Genomic DNA, 22,046 nt, shown 5'->3' with positions numbered 1-22,046 from the left:
TAACTGTCCTTTTAACATCCAAAAGACTTAATAACCTTGAAACAGAAGCACATCAGGGTTTACATTCAATATTGAAAACATTAAAATTTCTGAATTCACCAAATGATCAAGAGATAGTCCTTCATAGCAGAGAGATCAACAGTACAGCTGCTTTGGCTGACTTCAGCTGCAACACACTGAAAAACCAAAATGACAGAGACACACCCAAGCTTTTCTCAAAGTGAAACTAAAAAGCAGAACCAGAGCTCAGTTCCATTCACACTCTGACATCACTGCAGTAACATGAGCAGCTAACCATTTCTTAAAGTGACATTCTCATGACACCTCCCCCAAGAAAAAAAACAAACCATCAACTTCAAGATGGTTTCATTTTTCACCTTTTCACTATCCTTTAAGAAATGCACACAGCAAATATACTTTATCATTTAAAAAAAAAACAACACACGCAAACAACTGTAATAATATAGTCCATTTTTTTTGTTCTTCTTCCTCCAACCTAAATCCTTCATGATTGATAGTCTCTTTGAACAAGAAGGTCTCTGCACAATCCGTCCATTGCTCTACGCCTCGGCATTTCTCTTTAAAGTCAGATACTTGAGTTCAATTTGATCACAGAGTCCCTTGCAATTCTCCAACACAGGAGCATTGGTTATCACAGCTTTCAGGCAGTCAAATGCCTGTTGAAAGTCCGCTGTCCATTGAAATTTTCGACGTTTCTTCAGCAAGTCCATCAGTGGAGCATTCACGCTCACAAATGTTCGATCAAATCCACTCATGCCAAGAAATCGCATTATCTCGAGGGTATCGAAAATCCTCACGGAAAGTGACTTGGGCTTTTCCAAATTCATTATTGGCTAGGTTTATCACCAAAACCTGCCTCCTGAAGTCGATCGGATCACTCCATCAGATGTTTTAAATGGTCTTTCCATGTCTGGCTGAAAATTTCCAGATCGTCGATGTATACCGCACAATTGGGTAATCCTGAAACGACTTTGTTAGTTAACCGTTGAAATATGGCTGGGGCGTTCATGCCAAATAGCATAACTTTGAATTGGTATAGACCACCTGGAGTCACAAAATCTGAAATCTCCTTTGCCCTTTCGGATAAAGGTACCTGCCGTTGCCTTTAAGTAAATCCAGTTTGGAAATAAAAGCGGACTGTCCCGCTTTCTCAATGCAATCCTCCAAATGTGGGATAGGATAAGAGTCCGTTTGTGTAACTGCATTAACCTTTCAATAATCCACACACAACCGTTGGGTACCGTCTGGTTTAGGTACCATCACTATGGGTGAGCTCCATTGGCTGCAACCCACTTTAGTTATGCCATTTTTAAGCATACTCTAAATCTCTTTGTTAAACTGTGCCAATTTTAAAGGATTAAGTCGATATGGATGCTGTTTGATTGGAACAGCATTTCCCACATCTACATAACCATTTTAGTACTTCCCAATTTATCTCCACAAGCTTGCCCATGTAATATCAATAACTCTTTCAGGTCAGTTCGTTTTTCCTCTGGAAGATAACTCAACAATTTATCCCAATTTTTAAGAACATCCTCGTTTTCCAATTTAATTTGAGGTATGTCAAATTCACATTCATCTGGATTTGGTTCGTCACTTTGAGTTAGAATCATTAAAACCTCCTCCTTTTTCTCTCCTTCCCTTTCAAAGTGCCTTTTAAGCATATTCACATGACATACTCGGTGAGTCTTCCTTCTATCTGGTGTTTTTTGCCACATAATTCACCTCACTTAATTTCCTTTCAATCTGATAAGGTCCACAAAACCTAGCTTTTAAAGGCTCACCTACCACTGGTAACAATACTAAAGCTTTATCCCCACTGGCAAAACTACGAACTTTGGATTTCTTGTCCGCACCCCGTTTCATCACATTTTGTGCAACTTTCAAATGTTGTCTAGCCAATTCACCTGCTCTATTTAATCGTTCGCTAAAATTTGACACGTAATCCAATAATGTAATTTCCGATTTCTCACTCACCAATTTTTCCTTAATCAATTTAAGTGGTCCTCTTACCTCATGACCAAAAATTAGTTCAAAAGGACTAAATTTGGTTGACTCATTAGGTGCATCCTTAATTGCAAACAGTACGCATGGAATTCCTTTATCCCAATCCTCTGGATAATCTTGACAATAAGCCCTCAACATTGTCTTTAATGTCTGATGCCACCTTTCTAATGCCCCCTGCGATTCTGGATGGTACGCAGTTGATTTAAATTGTTTTATTCCTAAGCTATCAATAACATCTTGGAATAACTTTGAGGTAAAATTTGATCCTTAATCCGATTGTATTTCTGTGGGTAGTCCATTTCTAGTAAAGAATTTAAGTAACTCCTCCACAATCCTTTTAGCTGTAATATTACGTACTGGAATGGCCTCTGGAAACCTAGTAGACACATCCATTATCGTCAAACGATATTGATTCCCACTTTTCGTTTTAGGAAGCGGTCCTACGCAATCAATTAGGAACTTGTAAAAGGTTCCTCAAATGCTGGAATGGGTATTAAGGGTGCTGGTTTATCACTGCTTGAGGTTTCCCTATCACTTGACATGTGTGACATGATTGACAAAATTTAACTACATTTCTATGTAGTCCAGGCCAATAAAAAAAATTCTGGATTTTAGCTTGAGTTTTCCTTAACCCCAAATGACCTCCCACTGGTACCTCATGTGCAACTCGCAACATCTCCTTTCTATACCCTACCGCCAATACTATTTGATGAACTTCTGCCCACTTTTCATCCGCCTGCATATGTAAAGGTCTCCATTTTCTCATCAAGACATCACTTTTACGGTAATAACACTCTGGTATACACGCAGATTCTTCTTCCGTGTATGCTTTCTGATACATCCGTTTTATTTCTATATCTTTTTGTTGTAACTCCGCCAATTTTCCTGAACTAAAAATATCCGCCTTATCCTCCACCTGTTCTTGTTCTTTTCCAACGATCTGATCAAAAATTGTTTCTGATAATTGCAGTTCAACTTCATCTTCACTCTTTGATTTCTCCCCTTGTCTTAACCTGTGACTTTGCGACCTTGTTACTACACAATCCGGAAAAATCCCAGGATATTCGTCCTTCAACACTTCAGTTGTCTGATTTTCCACTGGCTTATCAACCACAGTAGGCATCACTCCCACTTGCGATCCAGCTATATCATTACCCAAGATAAACTGTATTCCTGGACAAGATAGTTTCTCTATTGCTCCTACTACCACTTCACCACTCTTCACTGGACTTTCCAACCTTACCTTATATAATGGAACGCCACTCCTCTCACCCTGAATTCCACATATTACCACCTTTTCTGGCAATATTCTTCCCAAACTACATAACTCCTCATCTCTTACCATTAAAGATTGACTAGCTCCCGTATCTCTTAAAATTGTGACATTGTGACTTCTATACCTGCTCCTCCTGATACACATGAGTAAACTTTACCCACACAAGTAAATTCTTTAAAGAGATCTGGCACCTTCTTATCAATCACCTCTTGATCAGGCTGTACAATCTTTTGCACCTCATTTGCTTCCCTTGGGCTTTCCTTCACCACTTTAACAAACCCCACTGTCTGATCCTGTTTTACCACATCAGATTTCCCAGTGCTTTTCTTCAACCACCAACACTGTGATTTTACATGGCCTAGTTTATTGCAGTGAAAACATTTGAAACTTTTCATTTCTTTTCCACCCTCCTGGATTTCTTTTTGAATCTGAGGTACACTCTCCTTATTATCTCCCATCAGATCACCTTTACCTTTACCACTTGAGTATTTCTGATGTCCCCAGTTTCTATCCCTCACAGGCTGAAACTGATGTCATGAACCAAACTTTGATTTATGAACTAATTCATAATCATCTGCCATTTCGGCTGCTAACCTCACAGTTTTAACCATCTGCTCTTCCACATGAGTTCTCACTACAGCAGGAATTGAATTTTTAAACTCCTCCAAAAGTATAATTTCTCTGAGAGCTTCATACGTTTGGTCTATTTTCAGACTGTATCACAGGCAACTTTTAATGCTTAGCCACTGTCATAATTACATCATCTTTTCGCATTTTGTCAGGTAATGTTAACTGCAATGTTTTTGCCAAATCTAACAGCCTGCTTTTAGTCTCTGTCCGTAAAGTACTGCGGGTGACCGTCTCCACCCCCAAAAACATCAGAGCCTCTGAAAGAGCCATAGTCCACTTAAACTAAAATACCACACCTGAAAAGCAACCACAATATGCTCACCCCTCACTGTCTTTAAGTTCACTAAGCCAATCCAATAGATAGACTTTTATCCCCCTCGAGCCCCCAATTTGTTATGGGTCAGAGTTGAGTGAACCACTTGACCCACAACTTTTAATAGATTGTGGTATGGGGAGCACACAGCCCACTCTAGAGGTGTGGTACAGCAGAAATGGAAAAGTATTTTTTCAAATAAAACAATGTTTATTCTATGAACTCAAGTTAGACTTTTTAAAACAAACAGTGAATATCTTAGCAACCATTAATTCAAAGATGACCCCCAAAGAATACAACACTAAGTAATCCTTTAAGCTGTCCTTTTCACATCCAACAGACTTAACAACCTTTAAACAGAAGCACATCAGGGTTTACATTCAATACTGAAAACATTTAAATTTCTGAATTCACCAAATGATCAAGAGATAGTCCTTCATGGCAGAGAGATCAACAGTAAAGCTGCTTTGGCTGACTTCAGCTGCAACACACTGCAAAACAAAACCAAAAAGAGAGACACACCCAAGCTTTTCTCAAAGTGCAACTAAAAAGCAGAACCAGAGCTCAGCTCCACCCACACTCTGACATCACTGCTGTAACATGAGCAGCTAACCATTTCTTAAAGCGACATTCTCATGACACTCCTTAAGTGCACTCCGCCACCGCCTGTACCCCAGGCGATCATTCTGGCTTTAAACTTCCTAGACACACTTCCAGTGTCCACGGGGCGCAGCCTGACATGTGGGCATCGCAGGTGAGGCCAACATTTGTTGCCCATCCCTAATTGCCCTCGAACTGAGTAGCTTTGTTTTTTGAGTACCAATTATTTGTTTTCCAATTGAGGGGCAATTTAGCATGGCCAATCCTGGGTTGTGGGAGTCAAACCAGTGACCCAGGGCCGGGATTCGAACCTGGGTTCTCAGCGCCGCAGTCCCAGTGCTAACCACTGCGCCACATGCCGCCCCGACTTTGTTTTTTAAGAGTCAACCACATTGCTGTGGATCTGGAATCACATGTAGATTTTCTTCGCTAAAGGACATTAGCGAACCATTGCGACAATCGACAATGGTTTCATGGTCATCAATAGACTTTAATTCCAGATTTTTATTGACTTCAAATTTCATCTGCCATGGCAGGATTTGAACCTGGGTCCACAGAGCATTATCCTCGTGTCTGGATTACTAATCCAGTGGCAATACCACTATGCCACCACCTCCCCTGGACCCAAAAAGGCCCTATTCTTTCAAAGGCTAAATGAATGACACAAATTGGCTGGTGCTTTAGAAATCTGAACAGCTGAGGCCCTACTTCACTCGTCAGGACAAGTTCACATGTTCCGATGGCAAAATTGTGTGGGGATCACAGGTGGTCATCCCGCCTCAAGCAAGGTGGCCCATCCTTCAAGAGCTGCATTGCGCCCATCCAGGGTAGACAAAATATGAAGATTGGATTGGATTTGTTTATTGTCACGTGTACCAAGGTACAGTGAAAAGTATTTTTCTGTGAGCAGCTCAACAGATCATTAAGTACATGAAAAGAAAATGAAATAAAAGAAAATATATAATAGGGCAACACAAGGTACGCAATGTAACTAGATAACACCGGCATCGGGTGAACCATACAGGGGTGTAGTGTTAATCAGGTCAGTCCATGAGAGGGTTGTTTAGGAGTCTGGTAACAGTGGGGAAGAAGCTGTTTTTGAGTCTGTTCATGCATGTTCTCAGACTTTTGTATGTCCTGCCCGATGGGAGAAGTTGCAAGAGTGAGTAAGCCGGGTGGGAGGGGTCTTTGAAGATGCTGCCCGCTTTCCCCAGGCAGCGGGAGGTGTAGATGGAGTCAATGGATGGCAGGCAGATTCATGTGATGGACTGGGCTGTGTTCACGACTCTGAAGTTTCTTACGGTCTTGGGCCGAGCAGTTGCCATACCAGGCTGTGATGCAGCCAGATAGGATGTTCTATGGTGCATCTGTAAAAGTTGGTAAGAGTTAATGTGGACATGCCGAATTTCCTTAGTTTCCTGAGGAAATATAGGCGCTGTTGTGCTTTCTTGGTGGTAGCGTCGACGTGGGTGGACCAGGACAGATTTGTGGAGATGTGTACCCCTAGGAATTTGAAACTGCTAACCATCTCCACCTCGGCACCGTTGATGCTGACAGAGGTGTGTACAGTACCTTGCTTTCTGAAGTCAATGACCAGCTCTTTAGTTTTGCTGGCATTGAGGGAGAGATTTTTGTCGCTGCATCATTCCACTAGGTTCTCAACCTCCCTCCTGTATTCTGACTCATCGTTATCCGAGATCCAGCCCCGAGATCCAAGGTGCTGGCATGCAGCTATATCTAGCATCAGGCATAGATAAAGCCATTTACGAACTAGTGCAACATTGCCATCCTTGCCAAATATAGCAATCTTTGCTGCCTTCCGCCAACCTTCACACTTGGGAATGGCCAGCTCACCCGTGGACCCAGGGTCCATGTTGACAATGCTGGCCCCTTTACGGCCAAGATATTTTTGGTGCTGGTGTATGACAACTTGAAGTGACTAATCGATCAAGAGATGGGGACCATGGTCTCAGCCTTGCATCGAGTGTTTGCCATTCATGGGCTTCCGAGTCAATTGTTTTGGATGGTGGCACTGTCTTCACGGGCAATGATTTCCAGATTTTTGTGTGAGCAAGTTGACATACGTCACACAAGGACAGCCCGCTACCACCCAATGTTGAACGATCTGGCTGAGACGGCCATTCAAACTTTCACGAATGCCATGAAAAAGCAATCAGATAAATCACTTTGCCAGAGATTGACTATTTTTGTTGTTGTTGTACAACTCAACCCCTCTTTCTACCACAAGCGTCACACCAGCTGCCATGGGCCGATCGGATCTTGTGTTTCCAAATTTGGTGGGGGGAGTGAGGGCACGTCAGGCCTCCCAGAAAAGTCAGCGGTCTAGCCAAGGGGAGCCACAAGGGGGCAATGTGGACCAGGGAACCTAAATGGGAAGATTTGTCTAATTTTCTGTGCCTTTTATTTGACTGCCTTTGTCTTTCATCAATGCACGACTGAAAGCCTCCAGTGCATGTCTCAAGATGTCACAAGCTGGTTAGGACCTTTGGGGAATTTGAGTAAGGGTAAAGACTTTAAAAATAACAAGGCTGAATTATTTAGTCATACCTCCTTGACTGGAGATCAGCAGACAGACCCTGGCTTGCGGGGATTGCCTCAGACAGCATATTCTTGTGGAAGAATCAGAAAGGTTCCTTGATTGTTATTGTCTGAAAAATGACAGATTGATGAGGAAGTGGAGGCATTCTTAGAAACCAGGGGATGAGGAATGGACAGTCGTCCTTCAAATTGTTGCCCCTCCTGGTTATGGGTAGCACAGTAGCACAGTGGTTAGCACTGTTGCTTCACAGCTCCAGGGTCCCAGGTTCGATTCCAGGCTTGGGTCACTGTCTGTGCAGAGTCTGCACGTTCTCTCCGTATCTGTGTGGGTTTCCTCCGGGTGCTCCGGTTTCCTCCCACAAGTCCCGAAAGACGTGCAGGCAGTTAAATTGGACGGTCTGAATTCTCCCTCAGTGTACCCGAATAGACGCCAGAGTGTGGCGACGAGGGGGTTTTCACAGTAACTTCATTGAAGTGTTAAAGTGAGCCTACTTGTGACAATAAAGATTATTATTACCGCAGGGACATTTTAAGAATTTCTCAGGAGAATCCAATGGCAACACGTTTAGGAATAAGGAAGATTCAGGCTAACGTAATGAAGCACTTTTATTGGCCAGGATTGCACAGAAATGTGGTTGAATTCTGCAAGACCTGTCACACATCAACTGGTTGGGAAGCACCAAACAGTAATTAAATCAGCTCCACTGACTCTTAAACTCGGTTTTGGTGAATCATATTTTGTGTTCTAATGGATTATCTGCACCCCTACCCAAAACCAAACTAAGGAATCAATATATTTTAACCACACAAAATTAAATTTACGCTGGACAATAATTATGCTGGGCAATTATATCATTGATCAAGTCAAACTAACTGGAGTTGCATCACTTAGATTCTGCATTGATTACAGGAAAGTTAATGAGAGAACAAAAACCGACTCTTATTCCAATTATCTAACTTGCGAATTGCATTGATAGAGTTGGAAATCCAGACTTCATTAGCAAAGGCTATTTGCAATTTCCACTAGCTTTCCAGATCAAGCCAGAAATCTCTGTTTTTGGAACCCCAGACAGCCTATACAACTGTAAAATTATACCATTCGGAATGAAGGAAGCAGCTTTCAAAGATTGACAAAATACACAATTGCTGGATTACACATCTGTGTTGTGCATATCAATGATCTACAGTAAAAGTGCACTCGCTATTTGACGATAGACTACAAAAGGCCGATTTGGTGAATTATTTGGCAAAAAGTGTGTCCTGATTTTTCAGTGCAGTAGTTGCTCCAATAATAAACTTGTTGAAGAACGTAAAATTTAACTGGACAGAGTCTGGACAAATTGAGAGCTTGAAGGCCGTATTAAAACTTTGAAGGCTGCTCTGAATTTCAATAAAGCATTTGACATGGCTACAAGTGCCAGTCCTGTCGGTGTAAGAGCAGTGTTGCTACAAGAGGAGGATACTGATATAGGGCAGCCAGTCAGTCATTTCGCAAGAAAATTTAAAACATGTCAGCAAAAAATAGTCCACAACTGAAAAGGAAATGTTGTATCTTGTCTTGACTCTTCAACAATTTGAAGTGTGTGGTCATAACTTCTGGTGGAGTTGGAATTGAGTTAGATTGGCATTCCGCTCCTAGTTTCTAACCTTAAAATGAAGTCGCTCCTATCCTGAAATGAAATGAAAATCGCCTATTGTCACAAGTAGGCTTCAAATGAAGTTACTGTGAAAAGCCCCTATTCGCCACGTTCCGGCACCTGTTCGGGGAGGCTGGGAATTAAACCGTGCTGCTGGCCTTCCTTGGTCTGCTTTAAAAGCCAGTGGTTTAGCCCTGTGCTAAACCAGCCCCATACCCTAAACCAGCCTGACCTTCTGACTCAGGCAAATGAGATCGCTCCAGTGCAATCGGATCCTAAGGCCTAGAGTTGAGGGTGGCTTAATCGAAGGTAGGTAAGTCATGCCCCCCACCCCCCCCTCCCCTTATATAGCCCTAGCTGCCATTAACCAGGTTTAAAGATTTATCCACCTTTGACAAGCCAGGGAGAAAAGTGGGTAAGATTTGGTGGGTTGTAACTGTAGGAGGTGTGGGGGGAAGGTTGGGTTGAGTCTCGGGGAGGGAGAGCATCAGGCAAGCCTTGAAGTGGGGGGAGGAAACAAGGGCCTCGGAGCAGGGGGCAAGCTGGGTGTGGTTGGGTCAGGTCAGACCGCCAGGCAGACAGGCGATGGTGCAGCGGGGTGGGGGGGGAGACTGTGGAGAATCCAGTGGGGCGAGTCGGTGCGTGCAGTGGTGGGGGTTGGGTGGATCATGGTGAGTAACTCCTTTGGATACCCAGAAGCTGGAGATGGGTCAAATTCTTCTAAATGTTTCTGGATAACTATTACTGTGTGTCAATTGTAGTTTGTGTTTTAAATTGCATCATTTAATGATTCCCAGTGCAGTGCAAATATCCATCAGATGTTTGAACTTCCCACTCAATCACGTTGCAATCCTTACCTGGGAATGTCTGGTGGAGTGGGGCTAGAACAAAGAACAAAGAAAATTACAACACAGGAACAGGCCCTTCGGCCCTCCCAGCCTGCGCCGATCCAGATCCTTTATCTAAACCTGTCTTCTATTTTCCAAGGATCTACTTACCTCTGTTCCCCGCCCGTTCATATATCTGTCCAGATGCATCTTAAATGATGCTATCGTGCCCGCCTCTACCACCTCCGCTGGCATCCACCACCCTCTGTGTAAAAAACTTTCCACGCACATCTCCCTTAAACTATACCCCTCTCACCTTGAAATCTTGACCCCGTGTAATTGACACCCCCACTCTTGGAAAAAGCTTGTTGCTATCCACCCTGACCCTACCTCTCATAATTTTGTAGACCTCAATCAGGTCCCCCCTCAACCTCCGCCTTTCCAACGAAAACAATCCTAATCTACTTAACCTTTCTTCATAGCTTGCACCCTCCATACCAGGCAACATCCTGGTGAACCTTCTCTGCACCCTCTCTAAAGCATCCACATCCTTCTAGTAATGTGGCGACCAGAATTGCACGCAGTATTCCAAATGTGGCCTAACCAAAGTCCTATACAACTGTAACATGATCTGCCGACGCTTATACTTAATACCCCGTCCGATGAAGGCAAGCATGCTGTGTGCCTTCTTGACCACTCTATCGACCTGTGTTGCCACCTTCAGGGTACAATGGACCTGAACTCCCAGATATCTCTGTACATCAATTTACCCCAGGACTATTCCATTGACTGTATAGTCGGCTCTTGAATTGGATCTTCCAAAAATGCATCACCTCGCATTTGCCTGGATTGAACTCCATCTGCCATTTCTCTGCGCAACTCTCCAACCTATCTATATTTTGCTGTATTCTCTGACAGTCCTCCTCGCTACCTGCAACTCCACCAATCTTAGTATCATCTGCAAACTTGCTAATCAGACCACCTATACCTTCGTCCAGATCATTTATGTATATCACAAGCAACAGTGGTCCGAGCACGGATCCGTGTGGAACACCACTAGTCACCTTTTTCCATTTTGAGACACTCCCTTCCACCACTACTCTCTGTCTCCTGTTGCCCAGTTAGTTCTTTATCCATCTAGCTAGTACACCCTGAACCCCATACGACTTCACTTTTTCCATCAACCTGCCATGGGAACCTTTATCAAACGCCTTACTGAATTCCATGTATATGACATCTACAGCCCTTCCCTCATCAATTAACTTTGTCACTTCCTCAAAGAATTCTATTGGGTTTGTAAGACATGACCTTCCCTGCACAAAACCATGCTGCCTATCACTGATAAGTCTATTTTCTTCCAAATGTGAATAGATCCTATCCCTCAGTATCTTCTCCAACAGTTTGCCTACCACTGACGTCAAGCTCACAGGTTAATAATTCCATGGATTATCCCTGCTACCCTTCTTAAACAAAGGGACAACATTAGCAGTTGTCCAGTCCTCCGGGGCCTCACCCGTGGTCAAGGATGCTGCAAAGATATCTGTTAAGGCCCCAGCTATTTTGTCCCTCGCTTCCCTCAGTAACCTGGGATAGATCCCATTCAGACCTGGGGGCTTGTCCACCTTAATGCCTTTTAGACTACCCAGAACTTCCCCGTTCCTTATGCCGACTTGACCTAGAGTATTTAAACATCCATCCCTAGCCTCAACATCCGTCATGTTCCTCTCCTTGGTAAATACTGACACAAAGTACTCATTAAGAATCTCACCCATTTCCTCTGACTCCACGCATAAATTCCCTCTTTTGTCTTTGTGTGGGCCAATCCTTTCTCTAGTTACCTTCTTGCTCCTTATATACGAATAAAAGGCTTTGGGATTTTCCTTAACCCTGTTAGCCAAAGATATTTCATGACCCCTTTTAGCCCTCTTTATTGCGCGTTTGAGATTTGTCCTACTTTCCCGATATTCCTCCAAAGCTTCATCAGTTTTAAGTCGCCTAGATCTTATGTATGCTTCCTTTTTCACCTTAGCTAGTCTCACAATTCAACCCATCATCCATGGTTCCTAATCTTTCCATTTCTACCCTCATTTTCACAGGGACATGTCTGTCCTGCACTCTAATCAACCTTTCCTTAAAAGACTCCCACATTTCAAATGTGGATTTACCCTTAAAGAGCTGCTCCCAATCCACATTCCCTAGCTCCTGCCGAATTTTTTTATACTTGGCCTTTCCCCAATTTAGCACTCTTCCTTTAGGACCCTCTCGTCTTTGTCCATGAGTATTCTAAAACTTACGGAATTGTGATCGCTATTCCCAAAGTGATCACCGACAGAAACTTCAACCACCTGGCCGGTATCATTCCCCAATACCAGGTCCAGTACGGCCCCTTCCCGAGTTGGACTATTTACATACTGCTCTAAAAAGCTCTCCTGGATGCTCCTTACAAATTCTGCTCCATCTACGCCTCCAACACTACATGAGTCCCATTCAATGTTGGGGAAGTTACAATCTCCCATCACGACCACCCTATTGCTCCTACATTTTTCTATAATCTGTCTACATATTTGTACCTCTACTTCACGCTAGAGGGAGAGCAGTTCCCAGGTACACCACGCAGAACTCAGAAGTTCCGCGTATGTTTCAAATAATCAAGGAGAGACTTTGGGCGCAATTTCATGACCACGCTGTACCCGAAAAGTAACTTCCGTGGCACAGCGTGGCTGATAAAAGCCGGAAGACCCAGCTCCCAGAATCTACATGGCTTGCAAAGCCTCAGGAGATCGCAATGTGAATTCCGCCCATTGTGGGCAGAATAAGTTTTTAGCAAATCAATGAGACCCCTAGTCTTGCTTTAATGTGTAGATTCCTGAGTTAGCCTAGGCATGTGATCAATTTCTCTTGCCTCGTACACCTTGGGTGAGTGCAGTTCATTACTGGTCTCCAGAAATGGGGACCAGATGGAACGGCAATAGTGGGAGTCTCCCAGGTGCATGTGCTTTGGACAGGGTGACACCCCTGCACTGCTGGTGCCACCTGAGCATCCTGGCACACCCAGTCTGGCACCCTGGCAGTGTCATCTGGGTGCCAGCCTGCCACTGCCAAAGTATGCAGATGGCACTGCCAGCTGGCAGGGGCACTGCCAGGGTGCCAGATTGGCATGCCAAGGTGAAATTCTGTGTGCAGATGTGATTGGGTTGGGGGGGGGGGGGGATTTGGGAGTTGGGGGGTTGCTTAGGGATCCTCGGAGTGTGGGCATCAATTTGAAATGGTGTTCCGATGTCTCGCTACACAGAGGAGTTCCGGCGAGCTGAGCTCCTCAGTGTATAAAACGGGGCGATGCGCGGCCTTGTCTGCGCGTTCCCCATTGAGGCCCCTTATGAAATGGGAGTCACGTTTTATAACTTTATGTTTCTCTGCACTGGGAAACATGCTCGCTATGTGACTTTATTCCTATTCAGTTAAAGTGTGCCCCTAAATTTACACTGCTCATAATCCACAAGTGTTTTTGGAAAGGTTCCATATGAAGGTGCTTTGGCTATTTTGCTGGAGTTTGATGTCACAACTGTTCAATCTAAAAATTAACCTAAAACCAATAATTTTAAAATGATGCTTCTAAGTGAATAGAGTTTTGCTAAAACATTGAAGATTGTTAAGCAAATGTTATTTTACAACGATAAGCTCGTTATCTCATTTGCTGTTGTGCTTCTTCTCAGGGAGTTTCCTCACAGAGACGTTAAGCTAAATTATGCATGGATCAAATATTGGCGGGATTTATCGGCTGTTCACGCCAGTGGGATATTCTGGTCCCACGCCACGCTCAGGTTTCCCAATGACGAGGGATGCAGTTAACGAGAAATCTTGTAGATTGGTAGATTCCACTGGTGGGCTAAAAAACACGCTGTGGGTTGGTGGGTAAATCCCACCCATTATTGCTAATGTTTCTGTTTAACAGTTATCCCACATTACATTATACTTAGTGAGGCTCAGATTAGTTTGTTTTCTTTGACCTTAATCAAAATAAGGGTTAGCAGATACAATACATGTAGGCCTCAAGTCTTCCAGTTAGTGTATGGCTTGTGTGTTCAATTTAAGGAACCCATTTGTAAGGGTCCTGAATTAATCATGGTCTTCACTCTTAATCAGAGAATAGTAGCGGTGATGTTGAGATGCCGTCGTTGGACTGGAGTGGGCACAGTAAGAAGTCTTACGACTGTCATGGGAGTGTCCCTTTAAGAAATGCTTTTGTCTTATCACATAGCTTCAGTGAGGTCATTGTGTGGGTGGAGATAGGCTGTGGCTCTGGGCTTTTTACTTTCGCTTTGGGGTTGGGAGCTGGCTGTGGCTCTGAGTTTTACTTTCCCTTTGAGTTTGAACTGGTTTTGTTCTGAACAGGTTGAAAGAAGGATTTTTTTCTCTATCTGCATTTTAGAAGCTGTTTCCAGACTGCTTGACAGTTTGAAAAGAAATAACTGTTTTCTGGAAGGAATTCAAACCTGCTGTTTTGGGAAGGAAACAAGAAGTATCCATACCACAGTCTTAAAGATACCAGGTCTTGAGTGCCGTGTGCTGAGCCACACCTTTGAAAAGGGTTTTCAAGTTTATGGGATCTTGTTTTTAAATTGGAACAGCTAAAGGGGGCAAGTTATTAAGGGTTATACATAAGAGTATTGTAGCTGTCTGGGGTATTTATGTTAGTAGTTGACAAAAATGCTTTTTGTGTGTGTTTATTAAAATGTTAACTAAAGTTGTAGACTAAACTTTGTTTTTGACTGAAAGTGCTTATTGCCTCTGTTGAATAACACCTGAAAGGCAGGCCCTTGTGCTCATCATAACCACAATCAATAGACAGTTGTAGGTCAGCTGAACTTTGGAGTTTTCTAAACCCTGCCCCATAACACAACACCAGGTTAAAGTCCAACAGGTTTATTTCGAATCACTAGCTTTCGGAGAGTAGCTCCTTTATCAGTTGAGTGTCGATGGTAGCCATGATGTGGAGATGCCGGCGTTGGACTGGGATGGGCACAGTAAGAGTCTGACCTGATGAAGGAGCTGCGCTCCAAAAGCTAGTGATTCAAAACAAACCTGTTGGACTTTAACCTGGTGTTGTAAGACTTCTTACTTAATCGAGAAGGATAAGATGTTTGCTTTCTTAACGGGTTAATATTTCCAATCAAAGCCAGCTACCAGAGTATGATAAATTTGTTGAACCCTCCCTCCAGATGGATGTTAGAATGACAAATTCAGGAAATTGAAAATGGCAGGAGGGTCCTGAATTTGGTGGAGTACCCCCATTTATATGTATATATATCTCTAAGATGTACGTTTGTCTCGGGCATATATCTCAATGAATTGGATTGGATTTGGGTTCATTGTCATGTTTACCGAGGTACAGTGTTGTCCTGTGTACAGACCACACAGATAATAATAATCTTTATTAGTGTCACAAGTAGGCATACATTAACACTTCAATGAAGTTACTGTGAAAATCCCCTAGTCTCCACACTACGGCACCTGTTCGGGTACACGGAGGGAGAATTTTGAATGTCCAATTCATCTAACAACACATCTTTTAGAAATTGTGGGAAGACACCAGAGCTCCCAGAGCAAACTCACACAGACACGGGGAGAACCTGCAGATTCTGCACAGACAGTGCCCCACGCCAGGAATCAAACCTGGGTGTCTGGCGCTGTGAAGCAACAGTGCTAACCACTGTGCCACCGTGCCGCCCATCGTTCCATACATGAAAAACATAGGACATACGATAGATACACAATGTAAACTCACAGACATAGGCATCGGGTGAAGCATGCGGAGTGTAGTACTACTCAGTAGAGAAGATGAGTGGAGAGATCAGTTCAGTCCATAAGAGAGTCATTCCGAAGTCTGGTAACAGTGGGGACGAAGCTGTTTTTGAATCTGTTCGTGCATGTTCTCAGACTTTTGTATCTCCTGCCCGATGGAAGAGGTTGGAAGAGAGACTAACCCGGGTGCAAGGGTCTTTGATTATGCTGCCCACTTTCCCAAGACAGCAGGAGTGTAGACAGAGTTAATGGATGGGTTTGCGTGATGCACTGGGTTGTGTTCACAATTCTCTATAGTTTCTTACGATCGTGGTCCGAGCAGTTGCCATACCAGCCTGTGATGCAGCCAGATAGGATGCTTTCTATGGCGCATCTGTAAAAACTGGTAGAGTCAATGTGGATATGCTGAATTTCCTTAGTTTCCTGAGGAATTATAGGCGCTATTGTGCTTTCTTGGTCATAGCGTTGAAATGGGTGGACCAGGAAAGATCGTTGGTGATGTGCACACATAGGAATTTGGAGCTGTCAACCATCTCCACCTCAGCACCATTGATGCAGACAGGGGTGTGTACAATACTTTGTTTCCTGAAGTCAATGACCAGCTCCTTAGTTTTGCTGACATTGAGGGAGAGATTGTTGCCATTACACCACGCCACGAGGTTCTCTATCTCCCTCCTGTGCTCTGACCCATCGTTGATCCGTCCCACTACAGTCATGTCATCAGCAAACGTGTAGCTGGAGTTGGAACCAAATATCGCCACACAGTTGTGTGTGTATAGGGTATATGGTAGGGAGATAGGTACGCAGCCTTGCGGGGCCCTGGAATTGAGGACTATCGTGGAGGAGGTGTAATTGTTTATCCTTACTGATTGTGGTCTATGGATCAGGAAGTCGAGGTTCCAGCTGCAGAGGGAGGAGCCAAGTCCTAGGTTTTGGAGTTTTGATATGAGCTTGGATGGGATTATGGTGTTGAAGGCGGGAGCTACAGTCAAAGAATTGGAGTCTGACGTAGGAGTCCTCGTTCTCGAGATGCTCCAGGAATGAGTGTCGGGCCAGGGAGATAGCATCTGCTGTGGACCGGTTGTGGCTGTACGCGAATTGCAGTGGGTCAAGGCATTCTGGGAGTATGGACTTGATGACCAACCTCCCAAAGCATTTCATAATGATAGATGTCAAGCACACCGGACGCTAGTCATTGAGACACGTTGCCTGGTTCTTCTCTGGCACTGGTATGATGGTGGTCTTCTTGAAGCAGGTGGGAACCTTGGGACGGAATAGGGAGAGGTTGAAGATGTCCACGAACACATCTGCGAATTGGTTTATGCAGGATCTAATGCATGAGCAGCAACTCCGTCAGGACCCGTTACTTTAGTGGGTTCACTTTCAAAAAGGCCGATCTGACTTTGGAGGCTTTGACAGTCGATTCGGGTGTGTCCGAGGCTGCTGAGGCAGTTGACAACGTATTTTTGGTTTCCTGCTCGAAACAAGCATATAATGCATTGAGTTTATCGGTGAGGGGTGCTCTGTTTCAAGAGATTCTATTTGGCTTTGCTTTGTAGCCCATTGTGTTGTTTAAGCCTTGCCACAACCACAGCAATTAAATGCTAAAATTGGTTTCAGGCAGTTTTCTGGCATTCATCAGGTGAGTCGAGATCTCTGTGCAAAGCTGGAAGGCTAAGCACCCATTTTGTAGTTAAAAATAAGGTGGCCATTCATTTGAAGTGACCCCTTTTGACTCCAATTATCTAGTTATTCACTTCAAGTGAAAGATATTCTGCTTAATTATTTCCACATTAAATTCATGAAGTAAATAATTAAAAGCTGCCTGCTTGTAAATGTCAGCAACATCGAGTGATTATTTATTGGCTATCTGAATATAACATTTAAAGAATGCTCATATTTTTATATTTGTGAAGTGAAAATTCCTCATGGTAGACTTCAAAGACTCTTGTAGCTCTATTAATATATGCTCATTCAGGGGTCATTGAGAGGACAGAAGCAGTCTCATTCAGGCAATGAAAAACAGATAGGCTTGAAGTGTCTTTGCATTATTAAAACTCACCGTTCAAGATACAGTTTTTCTGAATCTAATTAAAAGACTCCTCAACTACATGGGAACCAGATGAACCAGAAGGAACCAGGCCTCCTTGTTCAAACCATCAATATGAAAAAGAACTAGAGGTTTACAGCATTTCTTGAATGTATGGTTTCAGTAATGGAAAATGCCCTTAAGGTAAGCAGTAACAGTGGCACGAGAAGCAGTGTTCTCTGAATAGTGACATATGAGCATAATTCAGTGATTCATAGAGCCTGATAGAATAGTACATACGCTGGTCAGTTGTAAAATGCTGGTCTCAAACATTTTATAGACAATATTATGTCCACACAGCAGGAATAAACAAAATAGTTTTCACCACGGAAAGTACCATTCCCTTGGGCCTACTTGGGGCATATTGAAAAATACTCTCGCCAGCCACTGGGTGACAGGATGGAAGACCCAGCTGCAGGGCCTCCACCTAACCTGATGGCGGTGAGGAGCACATTGTGTAGGAACATGCTTATTTGTGAAGTTAATGAATTGTATTTTGTATGGTGACTGAGCACAAGTTAGGAGCCCCATGCCGTTAGCTCGCAGCAGGTAAAAGGCATTTATTGGATGCAACTGTAATTTATCTTTAAAAGAGAAAAACCGTCAAAACACTTTACAAAGCAACAATAAAATTAATTAGCAAGAAACTGGTTTGTGGGCGAAGCTGCAGAAATTACACATTAGCTCATTGGACTTGCATAAATGGTACAGCTTAATAACTTACTGATCACGTTACAAATGGAACAATTGTGGCCGGGATTTTTCATGGGGGCAGTGGCCTCGCCCCACCAAAACTTTCCATCCTCGTTCGCGGCTGGGATTTTCCGATGCCACTGAGAGTGGATGGAGTTTTGGCTGGAACGCCAAATTTTATGTTCTTGCTAATTTCTGGGGGGAGTGTGAGGGGAGGGGGTGGTTGGTGGGGAGTCCCCCTATTACAGCGGTCCCTGTGAGGGGTTGCCCTATTACAGGGGTCCCTATGGGGATCTCCCTATTACAGGGGTTCCTGGGTGGGTGTCCCTATTACAGGGGTTCCTGGGTGGGTCTCCCTATTACAGGGGTCCCTATGGGGATCTCCCTATTACAGGGGTTCCTGGGTGGGTGTCCCTATTACAGGGGTTCCTGGGTGGGTCTCCCTATTACAGGGGTCCCTATAGGGATCTCCCTATTACAGGGGTTCCTGGGTGGGCCTCCCTATCACAGGGGTCCCTGAGTGGGTCTCCATAATATGGGGTTCCTCTGAGGTTCTGTTATCACAGAGATTCCTGTGGAGGGTCGCCCTATCACAGGAGTCTTGTGGGGGTGTCCCCCTATTACTCTCCCTTGGGGGGTCTCTCTGTTACTCCCTGTGGGGGTGGGTCTCCCTATTTCCGGGGACCGGGGGGGGGGGGCAGTTTGGGTGAGCCCTGTGCTGGGGGTGGGCAGGCACCCAGGCAATCTGGGGTGGGGTGCTGCTGTGCCGTGCGGAGGATGGGGGGAACGTTCCGGGCCGATTTGCAGTGCGGGTGGTGTTGGTGGTGGAGGGGCTGGTGGTGGTGGTGGTGGTGGTGGTGGTGGTGGTGGTGGTGGTGGTGGGGGGGGGGGGGGGGGGGGGGGATGGCCAGCTGCGGGACCTTGCTAGCGGGCCGACCCGATAACGGGATTCACTGGGAATCCCTCGTACTGCACCGTGTACAAATTTGCATGGCATGGAACACTGAATTGCTTGCTGGTTTGTGCTCCCAGGGGGATTGTAAAATGCTTGCAATTCAGCTCCAGCGAGAGAACATAGGGCTGAATTTCCTGTCGGGATTCTCTGTTGTTTTTAAATAAATTTAGAGTACCAAATTATTTTTTCCAATTAAGGGGCAATTTAGCGTGGCCAATCCACCTACTCTGCACGTCTTTGGGTTGTGGGGGCGAAACCCACACAGACACGAGGGGAATGTGTAAACTCCACGCGGACAGTGACCCAGGGCTGGGATTCAAACCCGCATCCTCAGTGCCGTGGGCAGCAATGCTAACCACTGTCCCACCGTGCTGCCCTGGGGATTCTCCGTTATGCCGGCAGCCCAGGGGTTTCCCGGTGGCGTGGGGTTGTCCCACAATGGGAAAACACATTGACCAGCCAGTAAATGGAGAATCCCGAAGGCATGCCGCACCAAACCCGGGACAGAGAAACCCACCAGTAATTAAATGAAAAATGAAAATCACTTATTGGCACAAGTAGGCTTCAAATGAAGTTCCTGTGAAAAGCCCCTAGTCGCCACATTCCGACGCCTTTTCGGGGAGGCATTTACTGGAATTGAACCGTGCTGCTGGCCTGCCTTGGTCTGCTTTCAAAGCCAGCGATTTAGCCCTGTGCTAAACCAGTAGTCTCCCAAACAGAGAATCCAACCCCTCATCTCAACAGTAAGCAAGGCACGGAACTGTGTGCAGGTGAATTATTTATGAAAGGACAATTTAAAATACTGATTGCAACCTTTTGTTTTTCCTTTGGAGAAAATTACAGGGTTTCTTCTGTAAATATCTGTATTACTCTACCATTATCGCATCCACCGGTTTAGCAAATCTGCTTAATCATAAACAAGGACTCATGTGAAAAGCAGATTACTCTGGATGATATCTGTAATAAACACTGAACATGCTGAAAATACTCAGCGGGTTATGGCAGCATCTGTGGGGAGAGAAACGAAGTTCATGACTCAGATCTGTGACCTTTCCTCAGAACTGGGGAAAGTTCAAGAATTAGCAAGACATGGGTGAGAACAGAAGGGAGGTCTGTAACAGAATGAAAGACAGAGTTAACTTGACAGCCAGCACCTGTGGAGAGAGAAACAGTTAACGTTTCAAGTCTGGGTAACTCTTCTTAAGAGCTCTGATTTCAGATTTCGAGTATCCACAGTACTTTGCTTTTACTACAACAGGAATGATGATCGTAGAATCATAGAATCCCTACTGTGCAGAAGGAGGCCATTCAGCCCATCGAGTCTGCACGGCCCTCTGAAGGAGCATCCTACCTATACCCAACCCCCACATTGTCCCCGTAACCCCACTAGGGGCAATTTAGCATGGCCAATCCACCTAACCTACACATCTTTAGACAGTGGGAGGAAACCGAAGCACCCGCAGGAAACCCACACAGACATGGGAAGAGCGTGCAGACTCCACACAGTCGCCAGGGTCAGAATTGAACCCGGGTCCCTGGTGCTGTGAGGCAGCAGTGCTAACCACTGTGACATGTGTGGCCGTGATGGGGCATGAAAAGAAAATAACAATGCGCCCCCGGGGGGGGGGGGGGGGGTGCCTGCTGACTGAAAGGCAAAAATAAGGTGCACGATCTGCCGGCGTGCCCGCTGGAACCGGGGTGAGACGCAGCTGATAGATGCCGGGAGAAGCCTCCCCCAGGATTCCTGACGGCCGTTTCATCTCGCGAAATGTAACCAGACCTCGTGAGACGTTGCGATCTGGATTCCGCCCACATTGGCTGGGGCCCAGTCTTGCTCAGCTAGGTGAGTTCAAGAACCCACTTAGCCGTGCTATCGCCAATCGAACGGCCACCCGGGATCTACAAAAATGAGATTGCAGCGTATGGGGAGAGGGAGGGGGAATGGGACTACTAGAGGTATTCTTCTGGATTTGAGGAATGTCAAAATCAGTACTGTACTAGCGGCAGGGTGAGAGCAATGTAGGGGGGAGGGGGCAGGGGAACCAAGTCATCTAGTAAATGTGACAGCCTGTATGCTCGCTAGATGGAGTGGGAGGTTCCTCCTGCATTGGTCCCTTGTGCTGATTGGAAGCCCCCACTGACTCAATATCATCAGACCACAAATAGGAATGGGTGTAGGCCGTTCAGCCCCTTGATCCTGCTCCAGCATTTAATAAGAACTTGGCTGATCTAACACTCAATTTCCTGCCTTCTCTCCATAAACTCCTATCGATCTCAGTCTTGAAAATGTTCAGGACTCGGCCTCCACAGATTCCTGGGGTAAAGAATTCCAAAGATTCGCCCCTCTTTGAGAGAAGAAATTCTTCCTCAAACCTGTTTTAGATGAGCACCCACTTTTTTCTGCGACTATGCCCACTAGCCCTATGCTCTCCCATAAGTGGAAACATCCTCCCAACATTTACCCTGTCTAACCCCTGAAAAGTATTATACATTTCAATCATATCACCTCTCATTCTTCTGAACGCCAAGGAGTACAGACTTAACCCGTTTTATCTTTCCTCATATGTCATTCCTGGGATCACCCTGGTAAACCTCATGTGTACTGCCTCCAATGAAAATATATCTTTCCTTAAATAA

At 44.8% G+C, this 22,046-nt stretch overlaps 1 protein-coding gene across 1 annotated transcript in view; it reads right to left on the bottom strand.

The window, feature by feature from the left end:
- clstn2a (calsyntenin 2a) overlaps nucleotides 1-22,046 on the bottom strand; it is a 1,020,747-nt gene that overhangs the window by 358,621 nt on the left and 640,080 nt on the right. The gene's annotated exons all lie outside the window — the stretch shown is intronic.

This window comes from Scyliorhinus torazame, chromosome 14, assembly GCF_047496885.1.
Source record: "Scyliorhinus torazame isolate Kashiwa2021f chromosome 14, sScyTor2.1, whole genome shotgun sequence".
Classification (NCBI taxonomy): Eukaryota; Metazoa; Chordata; class Chondrichthyes; order Carcharhiniformes; family Scyliorhinidae; genus Scyliorhinus; species Scyliorhinus torazame.
The sequence above is the reverse complement of the archived record's forward strand: the minus strand, read 5'-3'. Positions and strand labels throughout refer to the sequence as shown.